The sequence below is a fragment of the Dioscorea cayenensis genome, chromosome 19 (genome assembly GCF_009730915.1).
Source record: "Dioscorea cayenensis subsp. rotundata cultivar TDr96_F1 chromosome 19, TDr96_F1_v2_PseudoChromosome.rev07_lg8_w22 25.fasta, whole genome shotgun sequence".
In the NCBI taxonomy this organism is placed as follows: domain Eukaryota; kingdom Viridiplantae; phylum Streptophyta; class Magnoliopsida; order Dioscoreales; family Dioscoreaceae; genus Dioscorea; species Dioscorea cayenensis.
This window is the reverse complement of record NC_052489.1, coordinates 10439068-10449824: the sequence shown is the minus strand read 5'-3', so window position 1 is coordinate 10449824 and position 10757 is coordinate 10439068. Positions and strand designations below refer to the sequence as shown.

Sequence of the window (10757 nt, the reverse complement as noted above, 5' to 3'; positions counted from 1 at the left end):
AAGATATTCTTAGTTGTGGTTTAAAAGCTTCATGGATGAACTAACTCAACTTCTCTTGTGCCTCCAACTCGACCTTGATCCCTTTAAATGTTGTGGTGAAGTTTGATCATCATCCTCTTGAGAGCTCCTCCTTTTAAGAAGAAAACTCCCAAATAAAAGATATTAAGAAACCCTAAATCTGGGAGTTAAAAAGGAACTTTTGGGCTCAACATTGTCTTAGCATGGTCCCATGCTCTTTTGTGGGACTTCTGAGTGAATCGGCTAAGTGTCTGCCATAGAAAATCATGGGGTGAGCATGACCATGCTAAGCTAACACACCCCTTGCGTGTGTGTATCATAAGTGCATGGATTGTCGAAGTAATAAAGTACCCTAGTGAGTGGGTAGTCATATCCACAGGGAATAGTGATCAGAAACACAAAAATTGCTATTTAACTATAGTGAAGATGATTCAAAGTGGTGTGAACAATATCGATGCAAATAGAAATAAAAAGAATAAGAAGGAGACGCAATAAAATAATAGGTGAGGCAATCGATAGAAAGTGGGCTTCCTGGACATTTCTCACCCTAGGACTATTGCTTCATATGCAAGACCGATCATTACATCTCCTAACTGATGTTTAATGAGTCATGAAAATCCTTAAACACATAGTTCAAAACCTAAGGTCTACTGTGACTAACCCTACAATATGCCCGGGTGAAAAAGAATACTCTCGATGCCTCACACTGTACAAGGTTGCATAAAGCTCTAGGGAGTCCAAGTGATAAACCCTATTCCCTAATCTAGATCTAACCCTTTGGTCCAGGCGAAAGACCCCTAGTCACAATTAAGCCCCACCACTAAGGATTATTTCAATGCTCCACTCTGTTGCTTGCGCAACTAAGCCCCAGTGGAGTTCCTCTCTTAGCACTTCACTCTATTGTGACCACAAAGAACTCTTAGAACATGGAGGTAGGATAAATCATACCGGAAGGGAAAGGGGACGTTCCGCTACCTCTTTACTCATCCTCTCAACCCTCTCCAATCTAGCTTTATCTAACCCTCATGGTGTGTCACTCATCCATAAGGATTACCAAGATGGATTCTCAACCCTAGTGTCACTCTAAGGGAAAATCACTTCAACAAGCATTCAAGATTGGAACTCAATTAGAACATCAATTAAAGAAAACATAATGAAAGGTCAATGAAATGAAATCATCCTAGGGTTTAAAAGTCCAAGCACCTACTAGGTGTTTAGCTCTCCATGGAGCAAGATACAATCAATAATACATTAGTAATCGATGGTCTTTTAGAGTAGCACCGTCTTCTCCATAAGTAAAAACATGCAATCCATAAGTAAAAACCCCCTTGTAGTCGAATTTCCACACGCCCATGTGAATCTCTAGGAATCGAATTTTTAGCTCATTGTGAACAATAACTGCTATGAATGGGCACACATCCATCTGGTAGATCGCGTTGCGTCTTCAATAAAATCACATTTGACAAAGATCTTGCTAGTGTTGCACAAGTCAGAACACATGAGCCTGACTACCTTTGTGCCCCTCTTATTTACATGTTCACTATAACACAATGGAGGTTAGCACACACTCACATGTCTTTGAGCACAACTTGTGTCTTCAGGTTTGTTCACTCTAAGATTTCATCAACAAATTGCATCCATGATCTACTTTTTGTTTCTTTCTTTCATATTTGTCTCCACAACCCTACATGCGCAAAAGAACACAAATACACATTCATAAGCGATAAAACTTGAGAACAACAATGCTCAATGTAAAAAAAGAATACTTCATATTACTATTACACAAGCACTTATCATAAGCCCATGCTTCACTTGCGCATGACCATGCAAGAATCATGTCGGGCGTGCTTCCCCTATGAGCAAAGGGTGCTTCAATTCAGAGAAAATCACTAGGAGGGAGCATGACCATGCTTTGACCATGTTTGTCTTGGAAGCATCCCCCTGTTTATTCAGCTACTTAAGCATCTTCAGATAGTGATAATCATAGGGACAGAGCATGACCATGCTCTGACTATGCTTGGCTTTGACACCAAGAAAAATCTACATTCTTTGCTTGTTTTGTCCTCGATTTCACTCCTAACTACATCGAACCCTAAATTCCAGCACCATAAACAATTATACCCAGAATAGAATCAAATATATCCAGGATGTGCTAAAAGACAAACAAATGAATGAATGTGAGTAAGAAAAACAAGATGTGAAATGAACTCATCAAATACCCTCACACTTGAATCAATGCTCATCTTCAAGCAATCTCACATTGCTCAATGAAAAGAAAAGATGAGTGCATCACTTCTGATCTCAAGAGACTTGAAAATTATTAAGCATAGAGGAAACAATGGGGATAGAAGAAAACATGAATGCTCAATAAAAGGCTACACTCTTAGTTCAAAGACCTTGTGTGTGTGTAACCCTAATTTGAGTGCCCTATGCTTATAAGGACTCAACCTAACAAAAATGGACCTTAATTAGACAACATACGATGGGTAGTAGTTTCATACACCCTAGAAGTAACATTCTCTTTAGGTAGGTCATCAAATGTACACTTGTAATCTCCAAAATTTGACTGCTCAAGAGCGTCTTTCACTCTTCTAAGGTGACAACTCTTTCTACCATCTTTTTTAAAAAAATTCCAAAAACGACCGGTAGGCCATTTCAAAAGGAATCCGACTTCCCAATCTGTTTTTTTTTTTTAATATTAAAAACAACATGACCTGGTGAACAAGAGATAGGACACCATCCTAAAGTAAGTGGCTCCACTCTTAGGGCTATGTGATGAAACTTAGGTCCTCAAAACAAGAGTAAGTCTACAATTTAGCTCCAAATAAGTCACTAACATGCACGTGTCCCCCTAGGTTTAAGAATTTCTAACAAAAACAATCATAGATCATCCTTAGTTAAACACTAATCACAATAGGCAGACAAAGTAAAATAAACCCTCCCCCACACTTGAATATTGCATTGTCCTCAGTGTACAACCATAAGCAATGAAAACAAGTAATCAAGAAGAAACAGAATTAAAGTGGATTTTATCCAACTTTCCTGAATACGGAGACTAATGTTGCCACTTTCAACGTGCTTGCTAATCAACCAATCAAGTACACGATTCTTAAACATGGAGAGTGATGTTGCTGCTCTCAATGTGCTTTTCAAACTCCAATCAACCACACATAATCCCTGAGATGAGATAATTGGCAGACAAGTGAAACTCAACATACACAACAAAATAAAAGTAACAAAAACTAAAAATACGGAAAGTAAATGCATAAATGAAACAAACCAAAATGTTAGTTTAGCAGGGGACTCCACTTGCTAATTGCACTGAATAATTCCACAAATATTAAATTGAAAGAAAGTACAAGTCCAAAATATAAAATAGAAGCACTAAAATTTACATAAATCAAAACTGAGCACTCTTGTCTAGTGAATTGGGTGATGTGTCTGCATCATCGGAAGAAGAAAAATAATGAGCCTTCCGCAGGTCTAACGTATCGACCCCAATATGGTGAGAAGCATGCACAGGGGAGACAGGCTCAGGCGAGAGATGAACACCCCGGTGCTCAGCCATCCTAACCACGCTCCTCTGCAGTAACCTAAATGCTAAAAAAGAACATATAACACGCTCAGCGTGGCTTAAGGAGGTGCGAGGAGCCCGAGTTAATCTAGATGTAGAATCAACAGTGGTAGCAGTAGCAAGAGTAAAGGGAGAGTCAAGGGCGGTAGTAGAAACAGTAGTGTCGGTAAGTTAACGTACACAATACTTGACCCCTCGAGCGATGTGCATGCACTACAACATCCCAATCGACCTCAAGGTCGTAAGGGTTATGGAAGTGACACCGCCCACCACTTTCATCTGGTTTGTCCCCTCAAGGATGTGCATGCCCCTAATAAGTTGTGTGATGTAAGAGCTGATAAATAGGGAACCAATACGGGGATCGGTCCCCTGATGCACAATAGAAATGCCTACCTCATAGCCCAAATGTATCTCAAACCTGTCGAGCATGGAGAGTAGGAAATCAAAGTGTGTCAGTTAATGACATTGGTGCTATCACCGTAACATGTCAGTTTGTGAATGAGAAAAAAATGAATGTACCTCAGGGCGGAGGAACGGAGAGTAGTAGCCTTTGACCAACGAGGGTCATAGGTGGGATCGGTGCTGAGCCCCCTCCATGCATCCTCGAGAGAATCTCTAATTGTCCACGAGATCAATAAAGAATCATATGCAGGTGTTCAAGTAAACTCCACATCATAGAGTCTCATCCGAATGGAGAACTCTGTGAGGCTCATCCAATGTAGTATATTGAACACCTGGAAATGAATGGTGTCAGTAAGGTGAAAGCTCACGGTCTCACGAGACAATTCAAAAGTACCTAACACCTCGAGTGCTAGCTATTCATATGTGTTATCGATGATGAGGAAGAGTTGTCTTGTGTCTTTTTGTTCAACATTTGTTGTACCTCCTATTCCAACCCAACCTCACTAAGGGCATCCCAATCAATCTTCTTTGACTCGCCAAAGCGACGATGAAAGAGTCCTGTGTAGCAATCCTGGTGCACCAGTATATGGAAGATAGGTGTTAAGGCAGTAGGCTGGGCCAACTCCTCACATCTAGGCCTCTTCAACTATAGCACAGATGATGTGTGTTTCCTCAGCATGGTCTGCAAAAGAAAATACGTTAGTTTAGTTCATTGATTGAAAATTTTAGAGGAGCACACAGACCGTGCCCACTATAACTACAGGAGCATGCTTCTCCCCTCCCCCCAACCCGTCCTTAGGGCTCTGAATAACAAAAGAGCACAATCATGCTTCTAAAAGAGCACGATCATGCTTCGGGGGCAACCATATTCCGTAAAGTCCCTAAGAACTAACATGCTCACGATACAACCAAGATCGACAATATTCATTAAATAGAAGCAAAAAATTATGTACATTAAGCATTTGCAAGCATGATGAGCATGATTTCTACATGAAACATCATCATAAATCGAAGAAACAAGGCTTATTGGAGCTGATGAAAAAGGGTAAATAAGCGATGAGAAAACAGGTGATGGGTCAGCAAACAAATGGCAAACTCAAGAAGATCTCGAATGCAAGAGAATGATTGGAAGATAAAATGAACGATGGTGAAGAAGGGTAGCCTACGGCGAAGCGATATTTAAAAGAAATAAAAGAAGATGAACGGTCGTGCTAGAGCATGCCCAAAGCACAATCGTGCTCAGTGTGTGCTTAGATTAGGGTATTTGCAAAAAGGAAAGCACGGTTGTGCTATCCCCAAGCTCCCTAGCCATGATTATCTTGGGAAAAATTACATCACTCCAAGCCATGGGAGCATGGTGACACACCCTTTGCGTATGTGTACTGCAAGTGCAATGGTTGTCGAAGTAATAAATGCCCAGGTGCGTGAGTAGTCAAATCCACAAGGAATAGATGTTCGGATACAAGAGATATTGCTATTTAGCTAAAGTGAAAGCCAATTCGTGATGTTGATTCAAAATATCAACGCAAATAAAAGTAAAAGAGAAAAGAAAAAGCAAGAGGAATAAAGGGAGGTAATTGATTTTAAAATAGGGTACTCGGATAATGCTCACCCTAGGATTATTGATTCAAGTGCAAGACCAATATTATGCCTCCTAATTGAAATTTAATGAGTCATGGAAATCCAAAGACACATGGTCCCAAACTTAAGGTTAACTGTGACTAATCCTCTACACTATGCCCTATCGGAAAGGGATACTTTCAATACCTCACACTGTGTTAGATTGTTTGAGGTTCTATGGACTCCAAGTGATAAACCCTATTCCCTAATTTAGATCTAATCCTTTGGTAGTAGCGAAAGATCCCTAATCACAATTAAGCCCCAGCACTAAGGATAACTTAATACTTCACTTTATCACTTACGCAACTTAGCCCCAGTGGAGAAGGTCTCTTACCATTTCACTCTATTATGATCACAAAGAACTCTTGAAACATGAAGGTAGGATAAATCACGTTGGAGGGGAAAGGGGACGTTCTGCTACCCCTCGACTCACCCTTTCAACCCTCTTCAACCTTGCTAAGTCTAACCCTAATGAAGTCTTGCTCATTCAAAAGGATTACCTTGATAAACTCTCAACCTTAGTGTCACTCTAAGAAAAAATCAAATCAATAAACACACAAGATAGAAACTTAATTAAAACATCAATTAAAGAAGCACTTATCACATGGTCGTACAAGGAGCCCATAAACCGTGCTCACTTGGAAGCACTATTGTGCTCTACCCGTGCTCAGCCTGGAGCGCTCTAGGGATCAAAACCAAGAAAATCACAAATTGAGCATTGGCGTGCTATGCCCATGCTCAACCTGAAAGACACTAGGTCTTTGTTTTTTTTCCTATGTACCCCATAACAAAACACAATGCTCACTCGAATTACCACAAGAATCACACACAACCGACACACCAAAATGAACAAAGAAAACCAACAATAATGAGAGCACACATAGTAATCAATACAAAACATGACTAAACTAAAAAAAAAAACTAAGATAACAACTAAAATAACAAATTAACAATATGACACCTTGGGTTGCCTCCCAAGAATTGCTTGTTAAACACCACTAACTTGATGTACCTATTCCGCTTATTCAAGAAGGTTCATGGAAGAGAGACTGACACACCTTTTGCATGTGTGTACCGCAAGTGCATGGGTTGTTAAAGTAATAAAGTACCCCAATGAGTGGATAGTCGTATCCACAGGGAATAGTTGTTAAGAAGCAAGTAGTAATGCTATTTAGCTATAGATTAAACCAAGTTGTGTTTTGAGTGACAATATCAAATGCAAATAAAAATAAAGAAAAGAGAAAACAAAGCAATAGGAATAAAGACAGGTACTCGATAAGAAAATGGGGTACCCGAATATTACTCACTCTAGGACTATTATTCCAAGTGCAAGACTACTTATTAAGCCTCCTAATTGAAGTTTATTGAGTCATGGAAATCCAAAGACACACGGTCCCAAACCTAAGGTTAACTGTGACTAACCCTTACACTATGCCCCGGCGGAAAGGGATACTCTCGATACCTCATAATGTTCAGGGTTGCTTGAAGTTCTAGGGATTCCAAGTGATAAACCCTATTCCCTAATATAGATCTAACCCTTTGGTCTAGGCGAAAGATCCCTTATCATAATTAAGCCCCAGCATTAAGGAGGCATAATGATTAGTCTTGCACTTGAAACAATAGTCCTAGGGTGAGCAATGTCCGGGTACCCCATTTTTCTCTCGATTACCTCTCCTTATCACTATTGCGCTTTTCTTTCTCTTTTTTACTTTTATTTGCATTGATATTGTTTGCTCACTCACAAATTGATCCACTCTTTAGCTAAATAGCATCACTATTTGCTTTATAACAACTATTCCCTATCGATAAGACTACCCACTCACCGGGGTACTTTATTACTTCGACAACTAGTGCACTTATGGTACACACGCTCAAGGGGCATGTCAAGTTTTTGGTGCCATTGCTAGGGAATAGGCATTTTGGAAGCATTTTGCACTTTGCTATTTTAGCTATTCATCACTTGTTCTTTTCACACTTTCTTATTCTTCCATCATTCTAATTTGTTTTGCTTTCTTTCTTTGATTGCAAGTCAAGGTTATGACCCGAAGAAACCCTTCGACATTGGTTGAAGGAGATCTAGATATTAGAAGAAGAATTCATAGATGGGGAAAAAGACATGTACAAGAATAGTCAAATCAAGCTGAGATAGAAGGTGAAGGGTATGATAATATGGAAGAACAACATGAGCAACAGAGGGCATTCTCGGATTATGTAAGTCCCGCAGTTCTTGGCACACAATCTAGTATTACGCGGCCACCGATTATAGCTCAGAGTTTTGAGCTCAAGCCAGGCTTCATCTAGATGTTACAACAGTTGGCACAGTTTAATGGTTTAGCTGACGAGGATCCAAACAATCATATTGAGAACTTCTTGGAAGTGTGCAACATGATCAAGATTAATGGTGTTACGGATGATGCTATCAAGTGGAGGGCCTTCCCATTTTCCTTGAAGAGGAAAGCAAAGTAATAGCTATATTCATTACCTAGAGCATCGGTCACTACTTGGGAGGAGATAGTAGAAGCTTTTCTTGCCCGATATTTCCCTCCCGGGAAAATTTGCAAAGCTCAGGAATGAAATATTTTCTTTTGTGCAAATAGAATTGGAGTCTCTTTTAGAGACATGGGATAGGTTAAGGATCCCCTGCGTAAATGTTCTCAGCATGGGTTCCCCGAGTGGATGATTATCCACACTTTCTACAATGGTTTGAACCCAAGCACAAAGCAATTACTTGATGCTGCAGCAGGAGGTACCTTAGGAAGCAAAACCCCTGAAGAAGTCCGATAGGTCATTGAAAAGATGGCTATGAACAGTTATCAGTGGAACACATGAGACAGGAAGAAGGTAGCCAGACTTCATGAGATCGATGCGATAAAATCATTGGCACTCCAAGTTGAGTCTTTGACCAAGAAGTTAGACACTCTAACTTCTCCTAGAGGGACAGCAGTGATAAGTTGTAATGGGTGTGGGGGAGTACATGCTCCATCTGATTGCCTGATTTTTACTGGTGGTACCACTTTTGTGGAACAGGCTGATTTTGTAGGAAATATAATGAGAGGTCAAGGAAATCCGTATAGCAATACCTACAACCCACAGTGGAGAAGCCGCCCAAACTTTTTTTGAAATAATCAAGGGCAACAGAAGGATATGGCACCACTGGGTTTCCAACAACAACAACAAGCCCCAAACATGGAGAATAGAGTTTCAGGGTTAGAAAACCTGATGACCAACTTGGAGAAGGCTTTGACAAAGTTCATTCAATCGTCAGATACAAAATTTCAATCAGTTGAAGCCACACTTCACAACCACACTGCATTATTTCACAATTTGGAGAATCAAGTGGGTCAAATAGAGAAGTCACTTTCGGAAAGACCTCAAGGGAGTTTTCCTAGCAACACGGAGACCAATCTAAGAGAACATGTGAAGGTGATCACTTTGAGAAGTGATCATGAAATTGAGAGTAGGCTCCCTATTGAGAAGACAACTACTGAGCCACCCGAGATCGTGGAGGTTGAGGAGAAAGCTAAAGAGAAGGAGGTGGCACCCCCACCTTACAAGCCAAGAATCCCTTATCCTTCAAGGTTGAAGAATGACCAAAATGATAAGCAATAGAAGAAGATTTTGGGTCTATTCAAGCAGTTGTACATCAACATCGCATTTGTGGAGGTGTTGTCTCAAATGTCTCACTATGCAAAGTTTCTCAAAGACCTCTTGACCAATAAGAAGAAGTTGGAGGAGAGTGTATTTGTGATCTAAGATGCTTCATGCTCAGCAGTGTTGCAAAAGAATATGCCAAAAATGAAGAAGGATCTCGGTAGCTTCATCATTCCATGCAACATTGGTAACTTAGGTGAAGAGAAAGCATTGGCGGATTCGGGGGCCAGAATCAACGTCATGCCTTATACATTATTTCAAAAGCTAGGCTTGGGAGAGCCTAGGCATACACGGATGACACTTCAATTGGCCGACCGAACAAATAGATATCCGAGGGGCATCATTGAAAATCCACTTGTGAAAGTTGACAAGTACATATTTCCTGTGGACTTTGTGGTGTTGGATGTTGATGAGGATGCTGAGGTTCCATTGATACTTGGGAGGTCATTCTTGCGCACTTCCAAGGATCTCATTGACATGGACGATGGGGAGTTGCCATTAAGAGTTGGTGATGACAAGTTGACATACCGCCTCGCCGAAGCCATGTGACATTCTCTTGACTTTGATGATACTTTATATTTTGTTGACACCACTGATGAGTTAATTAATGAATACGTGTAGGAAATGATGCGTCTAGACTCATTTGGGGTGTTGCTCGATCAAGAAGTAGAGAATGAATAAGTCTTATCACTTGGTCTAGAGGATAAGTTGTAACCTACCCCCGGGATCATGAAGAGGATGGTTCAAAAGATAAAAAGAACAAGGAGACATTACAAGAAGCACCCCCAATGCTAGTGGGGATGTGCATTCATGGAGTAAGGGTGACTAACCCTTGTGTGGTAACAAGCTCGATAACTCCCCCTCTACCTTGAAATAATTATGTTCATCATGCTTTCAAGTTATAGGTAAGAGGGTAACCTTCATTTATGAACCCCCGTGAGGTAAGAACAGGTACGTCAAGCTTAGTGACATTAAACAAGCGCTTCTTGGGAGGCTGATAAGTGCTTGTGTGTTAAGAATGCGAAGTATTCTTTCCTTATGATGAGCATTACTTTTATCAGATTTTAGTGCTAATTCATGTGTATTTGTGTTCTTTTGTGCATGTAGGGTTATGAAGCTAAGTATGAAGGAAAAAAGCCAAAGTAGATCGTGAATGCACTATTTGGTAAAACCTTGGAAGGAACAAACGTGCAAACACAAGTTGGTTCAAAGATACGTGAATGTATGCCAACTTCTATGTATTCAAGCAATTACAATGATTTGGAGGGTCACGAAGGCAGTCATGTTTGCGTATCCCAACTTGTCCAATGATAGAAAGATCTTCACCAATGAGTCATTTATTGAAGAAGTGACACAATCTACGGCATGAACGTGTGCCTATTTATATTGCCTCAATGAAAAGTAGATTCATGATTGTGCTTAGTTGGTACTGTAGCAAGTCTTTGGAGTGGTCCTATGGATTAAACACCACGTTTCTCTTGGAAGAAGGTTA

The 10757-nt window shown here is 40.3% G+C and overlaps 1 non-coding gene across 1 annotated transcript; it reads right to left on the bottom strand.

Annotated features, from left to right (window-relative positions):
- Positions 1–8174: 8174 nt before the first annotated feature.
- On the bottom strand, positions 8175–8280 carry LOC120250870. The gene has a single exon (XR_005533202.1). It is a non-coding gene; the product is annotated as a small nucleolar RNA R71 (small nucleolar RNA).
- Between the last annotated feature and the right edge of the window lie 2477 nt (positions 8281–10757).